A 20,299-nucleotide genomic window follows, 5' to 3' on the forward strand; every position below is an offset into this window, starting at 1 on the left:
GAGAGTTGGGCTATGAACTTGATTAGAAGAAGATGAAGTGTGCTCTGTGAGATGTAGCTTATGTAGGGAAACACTTCCCCATTTTATGCTTAAAAATACCTGATAATCCCCAGAACCAGAACCAGGCACACAGAGAACCTGCCTCCAAGCTGTACTTACTGGGCTACTGAATAACTCATATACTCACAGCAACACCAGCTGTGGTGGCTGGAGAAAGGTCAGTGCCACCATTTTAACAGTGAAAAGCAGGAGGATGGAAAGAATGCAGAGGGAAAGAGGAAGAGAAAGAAAGGTGAAATAGGCAGTTGTCTATCTGAAGAACATCTCGGGTATAGTGCAGCTGAGGTTCTGGTTCTTGCCTGGCACTCCTGGGTGCTACCACATTGAAAAAAATAAAAAAATAAAAAAAAGAGAGAAAAAGAAGTCAGGAAATAAGTAGTCTTACTGTAGCTGTTCCTCACATTTCTCAGGCATGGTTACTGCTGGCCTGTCACTTGGTTACTCAGAGCATTTGCCTGCTTTTGATCAGAGTATCTAGCAGCATCTCTCCAAGTTTGGAAACAACCATAAGCCAACCTACATAATAGGTTGTTGTTGGGCTTCCTTTTTTAACTTAAAAAGGAGAGTTTTGATTATTGGTGTTTTTGTTTTGTTTTTTTTGTAAATTCTACAGTACTTTACTGCCTGCCACTTCTAATCTCCTCGTAACCTCCCTGCAATCTCCTTGGCAGTGACTGTAATTTACTGTGAATTAACCCAGTCACCAGGGAGCTCCTAATGGCCATTCTACAGGTTCGCAGATTATCTTAAGCAACTGATATTTAGTGCAGAAAGAAGGAAAACTTCTGAAAGATTTAGTAAATGTCATGAAACGTCTATTACAGAGCTTGGGGCTCTTTCTTTTTTTTCCATGGCACTGCTTGGCTTTCCCAGCTTCCAGTAGAAGCCAGCCTAGTCACCTATTACATCTTTGTAGAGAAAGGAGAGAAGACAAAGGGAAGCAAACAGGCCAGAGTGGAGGGAGATGCCAATTCCTCTCTTGCAGAGTGTAGCAGCACAAGAAGAGGTGTATGCTGCCTGCTGAGGCTCCCCCTGCAAGAATATGTTTTGTTGTTCTTTATCTTGCTCATGTTACTTAACAGCGGGGCTGGTTTGTACAAGCCCAGATTAGAGCAGATAAGAAAATGAAGCTCTGAATTATTCAGCAGGGGAGGAAGTGGCTGGGGTTTCTGAATAAAGCTACTGCCTCCAATGGAGCTGCCGGTCCCTTGGGTTTTATATCTGAATCTATTTGCTCTGTCTAAGCTTGTTTTCTGGTCATGGAAGAATTAAGATGAGAAGATTTTTTTAATTTATTTTTTATTCACAAAGAGGCCCCTTCCACAGCAGCAGCAAAAATATGGGGTGAAAAAGGACCTCATGAGATCTGCTGGTCTACATTCCTACTGCAACAGAGGTAGCAGTTCTCTCCAGGCAGACACGTGCCCAATGCATTTAAGCCCATCCACAGCACAAACACCCCTAGCCAAGTAAGCTGTACCCCTGTGTCCCTTCAGGGCATCCCTTCTGATGTTCCTGGCCCTGAACCCTTTGCCAAAGCTTCCTTAAGTCCTTTTCTGATGGACCTTCTGATCTCTGTGGCTGTTTTGGGACCTGCTGTGGTTCAGAGAGAACACCTGTTGTTCATCTCTCCTTCCAGATAGCTTGAAGATTGCTTGTTTGGTCCATCTCAGCATTGGGTTTCACAAGATAGCAGGAAACAGAGGAGTGTGACCCAATTTACCTGAAAAAGAGTTCTTACACTTCTTTGTATGTCTCTGCAGGTGCTTCAGAAAGAGAAAGCAAAGTGAAATAGGCCGTGGGTTTCTCATCTTTGCTTTGTTGCCATTTGCTCCCTGCCCAGCCAGTGTGGGATAATCACTGTAATGGTGCCAAACCAGAGTGCTCTCCGCAGTAGCCTGTTCCCAGCACTGCTGCTACTGCTCTACAAGTCAGCACAACTTTTTCCATCTCCATGCTAGTTAGGCAACACAGTGACTGTAGGTGTCTTGACTGTTTGTTCCTAGTACTGGGAACGTCATCCACAAGACACATATTGCCATGGCAGACAAAGCTTTCAACTGCTGTTTCCATGGCTGTTTTGCATGCAGCTCTTTGGATTGCTTGGATTCCTTTTACTTATAACTGCACCCATTGAAGGATTAGCAGAAATCTGGAGACACCAAGACCTGCTGCTACTGTGCTTACTGACAGAGCGTAATCATGCAATAGTTTTCCTTTGCTTAGAAAACAGATTTTAATTCCTGCCCTCACACCATATCTTGAGGCCCACTCAGTTGTCTTGTTACCACTGTTCACAGGGCTGTGCTTTGTGTTATGAAGATCAAGCTGAGCTTCTCCAGACGTTTCTGAAAGGGTTATTTTTAACCTGTGTCTTTCTGTTTGCTGCTGCACATGCTGTATCGTGTAGCTGCCCCTACAGCTACAAGGCAGCTGGTTTTGTTCTCGTTCGGATGAAGGGGGCTCAGTGCTTTATTAAAGTAGGCAGCTTCTTCGTGTGCTCAATGCTGGGCAGGCACAAATGCTGAGCCAGGGGAGGATCCTGACCAGTCCTACCTTCCAGACCCAGCGTCCTGTCTGACACTGCTGGGATTGGCTCCTGCAGGAGCATCTATCTGTCCATTCTCAAGGCAGCAAACCCTGTGCCCAAGTTTGTCAAGGTCTCTTTAGGATCAGAATTGTTTACAGCATCTGAAACTTTTTATTACATAGAGAGCCCCCAGCAAAGCCTGATATTCCTCACACTTCTTCCAGTTCAAAGTTTACTGTGTAGACTCCAAACTCCTATGTGAGGAAACTGTGCTCTCAGCACCATCATCCATCTCCTTTTTGACATTGGTAGTCAGGCCAGGACTTAATGGCTTGAAACACAACTCCTGCTCTCCAGCATCAGCTCTTCATGGCCTGTTAGAGCCCTCAATCCACGCATTGGAAAAGCATTGGCTTTCACTGCTTTTTTTTTTTCTCTTTTTTTTTCTTCCTCATCAGACACAAATTAATGACCTTCAAATGGTACTCTGATACTGCCTCGAGCCCTCTGCTCTGCCAGCCTGCTTTTCTCTCAGGTACAAAGCACATCTGATACGAACATTTACAAGGTTCCAGGGGGGTATTGTGTTTTCCAGAAGCTAAGCTCTTGAGCTCTCTGGCTGCATTACCACATTGATTAATAGTACAACTTGTGGTGTCTCAGTCCTTGCAAATAGGAGCTTGAGCCTCCGCCATTTAACAGGGGCGTGGGATATGTGAAAAGCTGAAATGTCAGCACATCGCAGCAGCCATTAATCATAAAGCTGCTTTAAAAAAGTAGGGAAACAAGAAAAAGGGATTATCGAGAATATCAAAGAACCAATTTAATTGTGGCAAATACGTGTGTGGTGGCTGCTTTTTGACTTTGCCACGTCTCAATTAGACAGGGTTGGAGTTCTCTTTGTTTCTGCTTTTGAGAAGCCTAAAACTGCAGGTTTGATCAATGGCGAGGGACGGAGAGGAAATGAGCAGAAGACGAAAGGGCTGAGTTTCCCTAGAAGCTGTCATGGTAATTTATGGCCATGGCTGATAAAACTTTTAACTAGTCAAATATGAGCTAGGAAACAGTGAGAACAAAGCAAGCCTTGGAGGAATGTTCCCATCCAGAGAAATCCTCTGGGAAGAACAACCTGACATGAGCAGCTCTGTGCCTGGGAGCTCAGAAAGAGTTCCTCCTGACTATTGTTCATCTCTTTGCGTGGCTGTGGACAGGCCTTGCTCTGGAAGAGATGAGTGCTGCGATTTATTTTTGTCTCATCTACTGCAGCTGGCAACAGCAGCCTCCCTGCTTGGGGTATGTAGGCTATGGCTGCTGTAGGGAGATCCGACCAATCTCAGCAGGAGGAAGGTAGAGGAGGAGGCCAAGGACATGGCATAATTCAGAGCTCTGCTTCTGGCCTGTCCTACAAAGGAATCAATAGCAATCTCTGTTAGAATTCCACTATGGGAAACTTAGCTGCTGTAGGTAACAGCACTGGCATTTTGGCATGTTTGCAATTGCAGGAGACAGTTCTCTCTGCCCTTCGAATTCACACTAAACAAAATAGTCAGCAAGATCTGGAGAAATTGCACAGTTAGTAATTTTTTTAACCCCTGGCAAATGCCATAGCCTTTCTCTGTACAACAAAGGGTACCAACATCCTACACTAATCCTAACCCATGTGCTTCATGTAGCTCTTATTACATTTTCTGTCTGGAAATTGTGCTGTTCTTGAATAGCTGCAAAATTACATCTTTGAAGGACAATGTGTGATGGTGAGAAGCAATGGCTGTTTGCAGAATGGGATGACCACAAACAGAATCCAGGAAGCTGCTTTCAATAACTGGTGCCTGAAGCCAGTGGTCAGCTAGTTTTGAAGCAGGAATTCAGGAGAGGAGAGAGTTCTTATGGTCCCTTGCCACTGGCATTCATGTGAATCTTTCTTTCAGTTCAAATGTTGTATTTCTTAGTCATGCTAACTGTGGTGAGAGGGTACCACTGCAAAGGAGAAACCAGAGTGTTTGTAGGCTGCAATATCTTCAATGTAGTGAACTCTTCAGACAAAGCCTCCTTTTTGCCTGGAGGCTCCTTCTTGTAGACCTTGTGTACTTTCACCATTGCTGGGATGGGAAACTCCCTTATTTCCTCCTTCTTTCAGCAACCCAGAAATCCTTACCTAACTTTCTGCTAGTGCTCCATTGCAGATGCGGTTTTGTTAAAGCTGATTCTCCTTTGCCCAAAGGAGACCAGGGAGGTTGTCCTGTCTTCAGTCCTTCAGCCTCTCGAGCATCTCTGTAGGGTTCTTAGGACATGCCAGAATTCTGTCACTGGTCTGGTCCAGGCCCCAGAGTTTCACACAGCACAAAATGGAAAGTGTCTCTTGAGCTCAGTGCTGGTCCATGGGATGGGGCACTGCTGTTCTTCTTTCTGTGTACCAATTCCTTTGGAGGTTAAATGCATTGAGAGTTTTGGGAACCCTTATGGATCTTAGTCATAAAAACAAGATTCTTCCCAGCTGTGCCAGTCTGTCCATGAGAGGTGAGAGAAGCAGCAGACACCCTGAAAGAAAAGGATGGGGTATTTGTTGGGTTTTTGTGGGTTTTGGTTTTTGTTTTTTGCTTGTTTGTTTGAGTCTGACATTTGTTATTGAAACCTGTTGCTGAGCAGTTTAGTCTCTCTGACTATTGGCAACTGTGCTACCTCCCCACTCAAGCCTGGTGGTTGCAAATGTCACTCCACACCCCCAGGAGTGGCAGAGGCAGTCAGAGAGGAGTTCTATCCATAGTGGTGGATACTCTCATGTAACTTGGTTATACACCAAAACCACAGTCATCTTCCCACGTTTTGCAGGGGGGTGATCAGGCTTGCTTCATGAAGCATTTGTTGGGAGTTAGAAAAAGTACAGCTACACTACTGCTCACAGTCCTGTTCATCTTCCAGCACATTCACTTTTCAGCTGGAAGAACACTGGCATCCGCCTCAAATTATCCAACAGTTGAGCTGCTGTTTGATCCAACACTGTTAATACATAAATCCTAGCATAACTGGCAGCTACAGATGAGTGAACCAAGAAATTGCTTGATATATTTGCTTACACTGCATATGAAACTGCTTATCATGTACAAGGAGGATAACTCTAAATTATCAGTAATCCACTGGATCTCTGCAGCATTTGAAACAAATTTGAGAAGATTTGCCCAGACGTGAGGTTACCCATGTATTGATTTATACACATACACATATATGGTGTGATTGAAGGCATTGCCTGCATGGTGCTTGTTTCTAGGCCCATGCCAATCCACTTCTACCTGGTCTCTTTAAAACATTGAAATCCCTCCCTTCCCTGGTGCCTTTCTCAAAGCCCTTGAGGGGTCAGCACCAATCTGTGCCATGGAGGAACATTTTGGACTTGATTTTCATTTACACTGCTACAACAAATTTTACAGTGCTTTGGTAGTGGAAAGAAGCCATGAGATGAATATAGATCACTCAAATTTAAAGCTCCTTTATATTATATAAGGGAACACCATGAAAATGGAAATCATGTCCCCTATTTTAAAGGCTCTCAGCAGGTGTCTATAAAACAGGAAAGTTTGTTTTACTGTCTGGGCTATGGGGAATTACACATTTTTTCTGGGCTAGTTGATGTTGTGTTCCTGTCTGTTGCACTGTTGGCTGAGTGAAGAAGTACAGTGCCCCCAGAGAGGCATCTGAGTAGTAAATTGCAGGGCAAGCCTGGATGCTACCTATGAGCAGCTGCCTGTAAGAGAACATTGCTGGGCTCAGTCATGATAGGAAAGGTAATCATAGCAGCCACATACAAGGCCTCTGTATGGCCGGTCCCCACAGGCAACGAGGGCTAGACCAAGCTAAGAGCTGATTCTCTGTTACAATTCATCATCCCTTGGGTTTTCTGATCCCCTACCCCTTCCCCACTGACAACCATGAAGCATGTGATGCCAGAGGCCGAGGCCACATGGAGATGGAGCATCTCCATCAAGCACCCCTGTGACCAGCAGCAATCCCTGGTGACTGACGTGCTTGCTGATGCTCGGTGGTGTGGTGGCTGTGCAGTCAGCCCTGCTCTGCAGGATGGCCTCCTTCCACTCTGCCTGCTGAAACAGGATTTCTGTTGTCCCTGCTTGTTCAGTGGCCTTTGCTGACTACCTTGTGGATTTTATCATCTCAAGCACTGAAGCGAACCTGCCTGGCTCAGCCTGCAGGAGAGCTGCACGGCAGCAGTGTCATGTGAGTGCTTTGTTGCTCACTGCAGGAGCCTGAATATCACCTAAGAGTACTGCTCCCCTCATGGGGGGACTGAGATTCATTCTGCTCTTCATCTCTCAGACATGGTTCCAGTAGCTCCAGCCTTCAGGGTGTGATTTGTGTAAACTGGGAGAACTGGTAGGGGCAAAAGGTCTCTTTACCTCCATCAGTGCTGTTCCCATAGGCTGCTGTGAGTCTGCATATATGGGAATATATGCAGAGACATAGCAGTTTATGCAGACCCATGCACAGAATGAGCTGAAAGAGGATGTGACAAACAAACAGAGATACAGAAAGATAGGAAACTGCTAACCTGAACAAAGCCAATAATCTCTTTCCTAAAGATTTCCTAAAGATGCTACTGTGATCATGAATGATGAGTGGGGAGAGATCATTTAAGCCATTCAGTGACATTGCTGTGTCTTCACTTTGGGGAAGAAAAAAGTGAGCTTTCCAGTACAGAGAGCTCCTTGAAATCCCTCTAGCATGTGGGAAGGTGGTAAAGCAATACAAAGAACAGCTGGAAATGTGATGAACAAATATGCAGTAATTTGGTAAAAGCTTTTACCTTCAATTCTGTTCTCAGTTTTGGAGATCTGTCCAGGAGAGGCGCAAGAGAAGTAAAAGTGGCTCAGGAGCTGGTAACCAGATAGAAAAGACTTCAGAAGGGTGTGGAAAATATTGAATGTCTTTATCAAACAAGGTAGGTAAATAATGGGACAAGGTTGTCAAGTGTAAGACAACAGATGGGTTGGAGAAGTTATACTGGATCCTCCTAATTACTTTCTTTCATGGAGATGAGACATTAAATTGAAAAACTGCACATAAGAAGCTAGGAAATTGTTTTTATGCAATACATACTTACAGGTCTGTGGGACTCCTTGCTGTCAGAAATTAGCCAGAATGGAGCCAGAATACAAAAATAGGCATGAATATGGATAATGGAAATTCCCTCACATTTATATGATGAACTATAAATCCCCATGCTTCCAGGAAGAAGCCAGGATCTATGAGATGAGTAGTGAAGAAAATTTCCCCAAGAGACACATGCTTTTATAAATGTACACTGCAGAGATTTTCCCCTTGTCCTCTGGAATTCTCAGTAAGGGTGTCACCATAGGACCAGTTCTGGGTCCTGCTCAGCCCCGTGTTTCAAGCCAGTAGCCTAAAGTGTGAGTCCGCATAGCTTGCTCTTTAACACCAGGCAGTCTCTTTTCTCCATGGTGACTGTCATGTCAAGTGTCTGTCAAGTGTTTTTCCTTGGTCTGTTACAGTGACAGATGAGGAGAACAGTGGCTTCTCATTCTTTCCTTTGGATTTTCTCCTTTCCAGAGGGACAGAGGACTCTGCACGCACTGTGCAAGCAGAACAAGGAGAAGCAGTTGTCTGCTGGTCATGATGACAAACAACCACAGGTACAAACACTTCAGTACCTCCACACTCATCTCTCTACTATTAAGGTAATTACTCCTCACCCATGGCATGACTGGTGGGCAGCACAAAGCAGGGTTTGGCCTGAAGTAGTGTACATTTTATTCCTCTGGTTTTGAGTTTTGCATAGCTCTCACCAGGGTCACCTTAGGGGAGTGCAGTGCCCTTTCTGTTATGCTGAAGCTGTCAAGAAAGCACTCAAGCAGTTTAGTCAAGTTTATTGGAAAATCAGCGGAGGAGATCAGCTTGTGGGTCTTCTTGAAAGATGGATAAGACTCATTCTTCTTCTCCCTCTTCTACTGCTAGAAACTGGCAGAACTGGGGGCTAAGGTAATAGTCCATTTCACAAGCCTGTCCTCGCCTCCTTCTCTTGGGCTTCCCATCTGTGGAGCAGAAATATTTACTGACCAGCGAGTGCAATTCCTAAGCAAAAAAAATGCTATTGCGCAGTAGCGTGAGCAGGCAGGTGGCAGCTGCCCAGTAAACTCACAGAGACCATTTGAAATAGCCCAGCCGTGCCACCTGGACCATCTGCAGGCTGAAGCCCACTCAGCACTCACATGGCTGCTAGGCGAGCCAATAGCAATTGCTGGCTAGACCAGGATCACTGTTTTTCATGATGCCTTCCAGACCTCCATGGCTCCTCTGGGAAAGAGCAGCACTGCTTAGTGCCCCGTGGAGCCACAGCTGTGTGCTTTGGGGATGCACAGCCATCCCCCAGTCAGGACAGCTGGCCACTTCCAGGTCCAGAGTCCTCTAATTCAGCCCTGAGCAATGCACAGCTGTTATTATGGCATCACCTGCACGGCATCCGCTCCATGGCTCATTAGCAGGTTGGATATATTAGTAACTGTCAAGCAATTGGAGAGCTACCTTGTTGGGTGAATGGATGAAAACACATTAACTCCCACAAAAGGGGGAGAGGCGGTGATTAGCTTGTGAGATGACAATATGAAATGTCAGAGGCACAGACAGTAAGCACAACTGTTCATTATTATATTAACAGCTTTAATTTTCTGCCTTTAAACACCAGTTTCCTGTCAGCTCAATTAGATTGTGTGCGTATGTTTAATTTAGATCAATATACTACTGCGTCTGGAGTTTTTCTCACACATCCTCTGCAAGGCGAGAAGCAGAGCAGCCTGTAGTAGCATCTCCTTTTATTGCCCTTGAGAGGAAAGGCAGTTCGTGGACGGGGCATTTAGGTGATGTATATCCTCATGTTTGGGGGCTGCAGCCTGCAGTGATTTGAGAGATTCCCACAGAGGTGGAAAGCGGGGTTGGGAAAGAGGCAAAAGCACAGGAAGATCCTGAAGAAGCAGCCAGAAGTAAATTGCAAATTGCATTATTTTCAGCAACAGGTATTGCAGACCACAGAAACTATAGGGGGGAAGAGTGGGAAAGAAACAGTCTTGTGCCAGGAGTGACTAAAGGCCAATTCTGATGATGGCAACACACTGCTCTAAGCCTGAGGATGCTCAGATGATGATGATGCTGCCAGTGAAAGGAAGGTCAGGATTTGGGCTGGATGCTCAGTGCCAGCAAGCAGCTCATTTAGGAAATGGAATTTCCTTGATTTCTTCTGTACAGATAAATAAGAGTATAACTGAACCCTGCTGGGCTAGATGGATGGAAGCCCAAGAAAGCACAGGGCTTCTCATGCCAATTTCATCCTGAATTTGACTAGTATCGAGAGAATGTCACTTTGCCTGGTTCCACATCCCTGCATCTCTCTCATACTCATCCTTCCTGCTCTGCAGGCACAAGAGTGCCCCTTCTGGAGTGGGAGGATATGCAGTTTTCACTGCTGTTTGAACCCTGGTGCGCACTCATGACAGGGAGACACCAAAACAAAGAATCCTGTGCACCTACCCTCTCTTTCAGCTTTGTCCCTATTGCTGGGTTCCCTAGTTGCTCTGTACTAGTTAGCTAGTTGCTCTGTACTTTATTTATGGTATTTTTTTCCTACTGGAATCAATAGGCTAATACGCTCAGTAGAGTGACTCAAGAACCAGTATTTTAGTAGCTAGTCACATTCTTTGGCATTATTACTCCTTACAGCTCTGATCTCTGCAAGATTTTCCCTCATCCTCCTGATACTCTGGGTCATCAGGTTCTCTCTGCGAGCTCAGGTGTTTTACACTGGCTCCTCACCAACGTTAGACCCCACACCTGGAAGCTTCACTGCTCTATTCTCATCTCCAGGGCAGGGAGGTGGCTCTCTGCCATAGGGACAATCCAACCTCTGTGGAGAGAGGGGTAAAGGTCTGATAATGGGTTTCTTCCCCTCCTTTGTAATCCTATTAGAAGAGGCTACTAAAAATAAGAGATTATGTTCTACCACCTATGAATCTCCAGCAAACCCAATGTGTGTCTAAACAAGGGGTTTCAGACAAGGAGGGGAGGAATGGGGTGGCCTATTAACCTTGCCAGGTATCATGCCTGGCACACAGCACATACAAGGGGACATCAGAAATTCTTTGCCTGCCATGGAGGTGAGCAGAAATAAAAGTGCTGGGAAGGACACTTGCACAGCATCCTCAGGCAAGTGCGTTAAGGAATGTAAGCAGCACCCCCAGTGCTTGAGGCTGGGTATCAACACCTGAATTTTGAGACAAATGTGAAAGCCTGGGATCTCTAGAAGTTTAATGGTCATTGTGCATTACGGAGTACAGGAACTGTCATGTTAGATTAAACGAGTGGTCTTTTTAGCTCAATGTTGTGTTCCTGGCAGTGGCCAGCAGCACAGATTCAGTCTGTAGAAACAACTGAAACAAAGTGCTCTACCACAATCCATAGCCAGGCAATGATCTGATGGTCAGTATTCTGATGTAATACATCATGTAAAAAGCCCTTCCCTACTCCCATCTCCAGGATCTCTTTCTCCATTACTCTGAGATATCACCAGCCATGGAGAAATATCAGTGCCTGAAGGCTTCATCAGAAGGAAGACCCAAGTGGTTGGTAGCACCTTCTGCACAGGGAGCAGTGTTTAGTGCCAGCTTTTGGGAACTTGACTCTTGATGGAATCAGGTTCCTTACCGCTTAGGGAAATCTAGATGCTGGGTTTAATATCCCATTTCTATTTCCCATGGTATACGTGCTCAGAGGTAAAAAAACTTCCCTGGATCATAGGCATCTCTCCTGACTTGCTCTGGAGTCCTATTTGGGCAGTTATTCCTACAGCGATCTACTCCTTCAAAGTTAACAAAGTACCAGTGCCTGCTCATGTGTTAAGTTTCCATCCAGAGCATGACCCTTTCTGCTTTCTGGGTTGGTGTATAACATTACAAATGAAATCTCCAATGGGTAAAGAATGAACAATCACTTTCTTAATTTTTTTTTAAGGGCACTTTAGGGCTTTTATCAGGAAAGCATTGTGTCCATTAAGAAACAAATTAAGTCATTCTGCAGGCAAGCTAAGTGCTGTTCCCATGCCAGAATTAATACTGCCTCTTTCCACCGGGGATGTTTAAGGGTCCCTCCCCCATGCCCTGGGATTAGAGCTACTTTTAGTTCATAGAGGGAGGATTAATCAGTAGAGCGCCTTTGCAGAGCTCCTGAAATAGAAATCACAAATCAGGGAGCCTGGGAAGGAGCCTGGGAAGTGACAAATATGAAATGATGTTGCACTTTGTTTGGCATCTGTGCAGGGAAGGTGGCTGTGGTGGCTCAGAGGTGCAGCTCGTTGCTGCAGAAGGAGACCTGGAGTCTTGGAGGTGGAAGAGAAGGACAGAGAGGGTGGAGGGATGGCTGTCAACTTCAGCATCAAAACAAGGAGTTATGAGACTTGAAGAGGCTGTGTGCAGGACTAAACAGTCAAATGCAGTAGCTGAACCCCTTGCGTTTTCCTCTACTGTCAGGAGCAGAGATTCTGATCCTAATGCGAGACCAGAAGCTGGAACTTCCAGTTTTGGGGGCTTTGTCCTTGCAGTGTCACAAACCAAACTTTTCTAGAAATCATAGGATGGCTGAAAGGGACCTTAAAAGATCATCAAGCTCCAACACCCCAGTCTGCTCCTCAAATCCATAGATGCTGATTCTCAGTCCATTCCACTACATGTAACTTACACTAGAGTGTAAGATATTCTGTCTTGTTAGTATTGCCTGCCTACATTTGGATCCATTTAACTTTGTCAGAAGGATCTCAGTATTTAATCCCCTGTCCATCCTCTGGCGATATTGCAGCTGTCCAGATGGTAATACAGGTGTGCAGAGTTGGAAGAATTAATGTAGTTCATTTTCATGTAAGCGGTGCCATTAGGAGTCCCTTTATATCAGTTAAAGTGTGACTGTGGAGGAGAAGGGAATACTACTTTAATTACATTGGCTTTGAAGCTAATATAGTTAAGTCAATATGAAAAATTATGCGTAGACTATCCCTAGAGGTATAAATTGAAACAATTCCTATTGAAGAAAAAGTCCAATAGAGTAAACAATTGACAAAATAGTTTGAAAAGGGATAAACCTTCTCCCATTTTCTCACTCAGAACATTTTGTCCAGCTAAGACTGCTGTGTATGGCTAAAGAGTGGGGCTGAAAGTCTCAGCTGAGCTGGAAAGAAGACAGCCTGACAGAGCCTATCTGGGAACTTTATTTTAGTTCCCCTGAGGTATTACTTAGAGCAGGATGAAGAGGCAGCCTGACCCCTAATAGAAAAGAGGCACTGCTGCTTTTCAAAGATGCCCGAGGTTCTGGATTCAGGATACTGTCAAGAAGATCACTCTGTCTCTGCTCGTGATCCTTACCTGACCATGTGTGCAGCCCCAGCATTTGTACTGTGTGGAGTTTGCTTTTGGGTTTCCCCACAAACATATAAACTTAATGCAGAAAGATCTAACTATATGTATATATTTCATTCTTGTTATTTTCAATGGAAAGTATGGGGAAAAAAAAAATCTGTAGGAACTTCTCTCAGTTTCTAATAATCTCAATTACTTGTGTCATCAAATGCATTAATTTAAAAGCAACCCCTCCAAAAAGTAAGCCCAAGTAAATGGATTCGAAGAACCTTAATTTACCACTAAGGAGGGGGATCTCTCTCTCTGTTGTCTCTGGTTTCTTCTCCTTCACTTTCCTATGTGTTGCTGAGGCATTTTCTCACCTTTTGAGCACCCTTTTCCCAGGCTGAGGTGTGGGCTTGGGTGGCCTCACTTGGCTGTCTGAAGCCAGAGAGTATTTTTGAAATACCTGCCTTCCCCATGGATGATCAATGCAGGGAATAAAACCGCCTTCAGGCATATATGCTGATGACCAGATGCAGCACCACCCTGGGTCAAGTGCAGGAGGGAGCAGATGCTCTCCTAACACTTCACTCTAAGGAAACTGCAGATAGCCTGGTGTACTTTGTGAGCTTCATGACCCACATCACTGCAACTGAACAGGTCAGCATGGAAAGCCATAGCGTGGAGAAATGCAATATTCCCTGTCACCTCCCCTCACCTGCAAACTCCAGTGGAATTTTATCTAGCAAAATCTTCAGCTATGCATCTCTCTCCTACACCTCAACAAATTTACAGAAGGCACAAAGTCACAGGCACATGTGATCCCAGAAATATTCTCTCTTGCACAAAATATGTTGCGCAAATATACAAGCTTCATTATTTTCTTTGCACTCTTAGGCAGCTGAGTTTTTTTCTGCTGCGCATATTCAGGCCGGTGCCCTGTGCACGTTACTCCAGGGAGACCTGTGTGCATTGTATCCTAGAGCTGCCCTGCTTTTGACCATTATCTCCTTGCTGCAAGGAATGTTATTCTGCCAGCAGAGCACCAGAAAATGCTTCCCTCATCTCTGAAGCAGTCAGATAGGAGGACAGAAGGGGAAAGCTCTCTTTCCAGCCCTTGTGTGATGTTATTAATCAAGGAGCTGGTCCCTTTCCACCAAATCTGCACAACCATTCTCTTACGCTTCTTTTCATTGTTAGACAGCTGTCATCTAACTCAGACCCCAAGTATCCATCTCATTTCTGAGGTGACATTCTTGAAATACTGTGTCATTGAGCCCTGAGCACTAGGGAAAATGACCTTGCACCACAAGTCAGATGCCAAGCTCCACTGCTCCAGCAAGCCAACACAGCATTATTTGACCTTTGATGATGTGGTGCCCCTCTTCTGTGCATCTGGAAATGTTGAGGAAGGGATGAAAAGGCAAAGGTGGGGGGTGGGGATTGGAGGGAGAGGCAAGGAGCTTCACTGTAGTTCAGCTCAGAGTGATCTGATTCATCCTTGTGGATCTGCTCTTCTTTAGGAGCCCTGGAGAGTGGCTTTCACTGCATCTCACATTTATTCACTGGCAGAGCCTACCCTTAATAAATGGAAGAACAGCAAATCTTTTTCTTTTTTCTTTTTTTTTTCTTTTATTTTCCTGTCTAGCAGAAAGCAAAAAGAACAACAACAACAAAAAAAAAAAACAAAAAAAAACCAACCAAATCAAACTGATATGATGTTTTCTTCTTAAGACTGTGGTGTATGGGAAGGCCCGCTGTGGGAATCTAACAAAAATTTCTAAGTGGGAGTCTGAGCATACAGACAGGAGGAAAAGCTGGTAGTTTGTATGGTAAGAAGGTTTGGAGAGGGGAAAGGAGGTGACTGTAGTTGCACAGTGTTTTGTACAGTTGATAATAGAATCATAGAATGTCTTCATTTAGAAGGGACCCATAAAGGTCATTAAGTCCAACTCCTGGATTATGATTATGAGCAGACATCATCAGGATCCCCAGCTGAGCCTCACTCGCTGCCTTTGTCACTGTGTGCAAGGAAGGAAGGGACTGCATAGAAAGGAGAAAGCAGCACCTTCCCAGTTTGCAGCCCCATCTGAGAGTGAGGGCAGTTGTGACCCAGTGGCTGGCACAGTCATGGATAAATGGTTGCAGAGCATATTGCTGCCATACTTCAGTGACCAAGCTAAGAGCTGTCCAGCTCTCTGCAGAGTGCTCTCCAAACCTTTTCAAGGTACTACAGACTCTTAACCAGCTTGACCACTGTGAATGGTGAGTTGCAGGTGAGGGCTTGGAAACATTTCCTGTTTCTGACTCTGCTTTCTGACAAGTTCATGTCTCTCCTTTTCTTCCTCCAACTCTTGCTGTATTACTTTTCACAGTGCTGTAGGGAGCTGCTATTGGTGAAGAGCTTTTGAAAGTTGCTGGGTGTTGCAGTTCCCACGTAGCAGGGCAGAGAGGATGATGATGATGGCTTGGCAGTTGGGCTTGATGATCTTAGTGGTCTTTTCCAATCTTTATGATTCTATGATCCTAGTAGAGCAGGGAAACAGCATCTAACAAGATGCTCCTCACACTCAGCGGTGATGCATACCTGGGAGTGCTAGGCATGTTTATTACCTGCTGCGTGCACAGTCTGGTTGATTTGTGCCACAGCAATCAGTGGAGTCAGGCCCAAGAGCATGGAAACTGTGATGTGTGGATGCATGCCCAGCTGCTGGGATTCGAGGTGCCTTGTCCTCTGCAACTTTAAGCAGAGAGTTCAAAAGCAGAGATATGTGAGACACTAAAGCAGTCATCCTCCAGAGCAATTGACTTCAACTTGGCTACCCTGCAGGCAGTTAAGGAGCCTCATATTGAAAAGGGCCAGGACAAAGAACCTGGACTGGCTTGACCCCCTGATAGAGTGCACTGGTTGTAGTAAAAGGACTATTTTAATTTTTATAATACTATAAATATACATGATGCTATGCTATTTAAAATGTGGCGGAAGTTTTACAGAGTTGAAGCAAAGGTTTCCAGACATAACGAGTGCAGTAAGAATTGTGCACAATGGCTTCCCACTAGGGAACCATACACAACAGACACTGGCATCAGGAGCCAGCTATACTGGTGTGGAGCAGTGGGTTCAGAGGCTGAACTTAAGAAAATACCAGTGATTTTAAGGAAGCTTTTGCCCAAAGACCAGCTGTGCTTTGAATTACAGTGGGAAAAAATGCAACATAGCAGCTGCAGGTTTGGGAAAACAGTGTAGGCTTCAGCAGGATTTGTAGGCTCAAACCCCAACCTGCTGCTAGTGATGGCCCCACTGGAGGTCTGAGTAGCCCAGACACCCAGAGCAGGTCTCCCCCACCTCACAGGATCTTTGCTAAGTAAATGGACCTCACTGGCCCATTTTGCTGCTATACTGCTTGTTTCCACTTCAAGATCGCTGATGACTATATTAAATAATATGATCTCCCGGTACTATATCTTGTTGTAACTCACTAACGGTGCTTTACTGTAATGAAAATAGGTCATTTGTTCCTCTCCGTTTTCTTTTGCTCTAATTTATGATGTTGCTTTGCCTCTGGCTACTTAGTTTATGCATTTCTGTCTTCAGGCAGACTTTGTCAAAAGTTGTGTAGGAATCCAGTAACCTATAGCAACCAATTCTCTACTGCCTCTTTATCCAAAGAAGTCCAATAGACCAATGAAATGTGACTTTGCTGTGTTGAAAAATTGCCTGTTACATTATCTCAATCAGTGATGCTGTAATTATGCTTTAAATTTTCATTAGAAAACTTGGTTATATGTATTGATTTGCATTTCCTGGGGTGACTAACCCTAGCGCCTCTGAAAACGATTCACTTGGTATTTGCTATCTTGCAGATGTCTAATTTTATCAAGAGATTATGTATTTTCCATCAAAATTTCTTTCTTAAGTGTCTTCAGAATTTTTTAACCCAGGCCATTGGAGACTGGTGATTTACAACACTTTAATGTAATCTATTTATCCTAGCATGTTTTCTTTGATACACCAGTTTCTGACCCTGTTGTATCTTGATCTGCAGGTGTTATCCTCACCTACAGTTAGCGTTGTCCAGCATTTCCAATCATAAGCTCTTGATTTTAGTTATGTAAGACTTTTCCTGGGCATAATGTTTTTGTGATTGATCGGTCTTTCTTATGGGAGTATGTGCATTTGTGTCTGTTTCAACCAAAATGATGTGGTGGTTTTCAAAAATGAAGCCAGAAAGAAAAAAAGAAAAGCACCTTTGTCTATGTTAAAAATGAAGGTGACCTTTAACTACAAACACCGTGTACCTTAAGTGCTGTGGAAATAGGACTTGAAATTGAGCACTTGAGTAGTTTCTGAGTTAGGAATACATCATATGTCTCCTCATGAGCCTGGCATGAAACTGTCCTCCAAAAATAGCAATTTGCACATGCCTATTAGGAATCACTTTGATTGTAAAAGTGGTGTCCCCACAATAGTCTGCCTGTTCTGGGCATGTTTGATGCCCTCAGCTGGGCAGAATTTCCTGTACAAGGAAGACTGCAGGCTGTAGCTGTGTGGAACAGCTTTTCACTGGTGCTGGGGGAGCAGATTTGCGTAGAAGCCTAACGGGGATTGAAGCTTTACCTGGGACCCGTTAAGAACAAGAGAGAGAAGGAAATGGAGTGGGTTGTGGAGAAGAGTGAAAGAATGAAGTCTGGGATACAGCGGGCAAGGACTCTTGGCTTGGAAAATGGCTTGAGTGAGAGAAGGGATGTGAGAATGAGACATGGACTGTGGAGATAAAGGAGCAGCATCTTGGTGATGGTGTGATCTCCCTCTCCTGGCCACCGCTGTGACATTCATCTTGCATAGCTTCATATTCTCTGTTTCCATTTACAGTCAGTGGCAGTCATGGGGAACAATTCAGCTGACCTATATTAAGTGTCTGTTTAGTATGAATCATGCCCCAGGATTGCTGATTTCTCTGCCTTGACTACAAAAGCTCATCAGATGATGAGCTCAGATGGATACCTCTGTAGGATCAGATGGGGCACTGCCTCACAGCCTGCAGGAGGGATGTCAGCTGACAAATCCCCTGGGTGTTTTCTGCCTTCAGAGGCTGATAAGAACTGGGCATCTGTCTGCATCACAGAGTCCCAGTGCCATGATAACATGCAAACCCCCTGAAGGACATCCTTCCATGTCACATTCATAACCCCCAGTCACTGGACCTATTGCTGATTCCTCAGTCCTTCCCTCCATCTCTTCCTCTGGGCTTGATCATGGCTGGCTGGGTCCTCAGTCCTGACATTAGGTGCACAGTGGGATGTTATGGGGACATCGACACCTTGGGTGTGTGTCAAGGACTGTGGAATTAGTGGGGTGACTGGAAGAGAGGAGACAAGATGGATGTAGAGAAGCTGAGACTAACAGGACAGAGTTCTTGGAGATACTGATAGGAAGTGGAAACACGACTCAGGGGTGACTGTGAGGAAAGGAGCCAGCAGGAGACAGTGAGCATGTCTGGGAGGACAGGCACCAGCAAAAGGAGTAGAGGGGCAGAGGAGGCAAGAATTCCAACCAGACAGGCAGCAGAACAAGCACCGTGGAGAGCAGAAATACATACTATATATTAAATTAGTGCTGCCTACCTTGTGCAATGAATAAAGCAGGGCCCTGCAGGGGAAACACTGCAGCCACATAGTTAATGCATATGGGAGCAAATAAATGGTTGCCTGAAGATGCCTGTGGTTTCCTAATTTTTCAGTACTTGACTTTGCACTGTCATTTTAATAAGTTTTGTTATATGTCAGATGTACATACCGTGCTATAATGTTCCTGAGATGAGTGATGTGCATCCTCATTTTCACCCTGTTGCATCTCACATTGTTCCTGCATTTAGTGCTTGGTCCAAAAAGCAACATATCCCTCCAGCCCTTTGCTTCTGCCCTACCAGGAGGTGTAAGCCTAAAGGAAAATCTGAACTGCTGACCATTCTGCCTAGGGGTAAAGGCATTGCCCACTGAACTGCACTGTCACCTAATGCCTTAGCCTGAATGTAAATGTTCACGTGGTTTACAGAGCACGCGGTGGAGCAATAGAACACAAGCAGTGAAATCAAAGGCATGTCTGCACTCTGTATTACTGGTCATGTTTAATGCAGTGCATATAAAATGCCTTTAGAATACATTAGAGTGTTTTTGATGGTAAATTTAACTGCCAAAATGTTGCCTGCCTCACTGGGATCTCTTCTCAACTTCACATCCAAGTACTCTGTGTCTCTCCTCGCCACCAGCCCAGAGAAAGCAAAGCCTGATGAGTTTGGATTCATTCCTGGACTGTTCAATATCACCCAGGAGATGAAGCTGATGCCTGAGCAGGAAACATCACCAGGTCAGTGCCCAAGGACCAATGCTGACCTACTATTTTCTTCTTCTGGCACACCTCTCTGAGTCACACAGTGCAGACGTCTTGGTTCATCTGGTGATTGGAGAGCAAGCTGCCCTGACACCTAGCAGGGCTGGCCAGAAATAGAGGAGGGAGGCTGTCAATACCTGCTCTTCTGTTATGCACACAGGAAGCATGCAATGAGTGTTTTAGATACATGTAACTGTTGCCCAGGGTCGACCATTTTAAGGAAAGCACCGAGGCCGAACTGATACAGCCTGCCCACAAGATGTCACAGACCAATAAAATCATTGCACAGTAATTCACTTAAGAAAACAAAGCAAAAAACTGTGAAAGCAATATTCCTAAAAACAAGGGGAAAACAACAACAACAACAACAACAAAACCTCTTGTGGTCCTTGCAACACAAGGTACTCTGCTGGTGCATGAAATTTAGAAAGTAAACTTGACTAGAAACTGGAGTGAAAGCCATGCATCTGTTTTCATTGTCCATCAGAGAGAAATGTCAAGGAACAAGCAAACAGCAGAAAGTGGAAAGCAAGTAAGATTCTCAACATCCTCACAAGAATAAGCAGTTGAGGTATCCTCTATAAACTAAACTATGCAATGCCAGCATCCATTCAAGCTAATTACTGCTGACCACTAGACTATGGTCTTGTGCCATCAGCTGTGTGATTAACCAAAAGTCCCAACAGATAAACAAGTGGCACCCATAAAATCATGGGAGAAAAAACATAAATGTGGAAGCAATGGGATTTGGTAGTGCTTGAACATTCACAGAGAAAAGTGATGACATCTGCACATACTAGGTTTGCAGAATCAGGCTCTTAGGGATCCCAGAGACAGAACTCTTCTGAGCAAACAAGCTCTCTGAGCTACATTTTACTAGCAAGTGCCCCAGGAATTGCAAATAAAAGCTTTTCTACC

The 20,299-nt window shown here is 44.7% G+C and overlaps 1 protein-coding gene across 1 annotated transcript in view; it reads left to right on the forward strand.

Moving 5' to 3' along the window:
- The window catches only part of MDGA1 (MAM domain containing glycosylphosphatidylinositol anchor 1), a 202,609-nt gene that overhangs the window by 5,347 nt on the left and 176,963 nt on the right, over positions 1-20,299 (forward strand). Inside the window, exons 2-3 of the mRNA XM_085541223.1 lie at positions 7,422-7,538; positions 8,168-8,250. The gene's annotated coding sequence lies outside the window, so the exon portion shown is untranslated. The remainder of the gene's footprint in view (positions 1-7,421; positions 7,539-8,167; positions 8,251-20,299) is intronic.

This window comes from Coturnix japonica, chromosome 3, assembly GCF_054131305.1.
Source record: "Coturnix japonica strain WE chromosome 3, WE-NBRP24, whole genome shotgun sequence".
NCBI classification, from domain to species: Eukaryota; Metazoa; Chordata; class Aves; order Galliformes; family Phasianidae; genus Coturnix; species Coturnix japonica.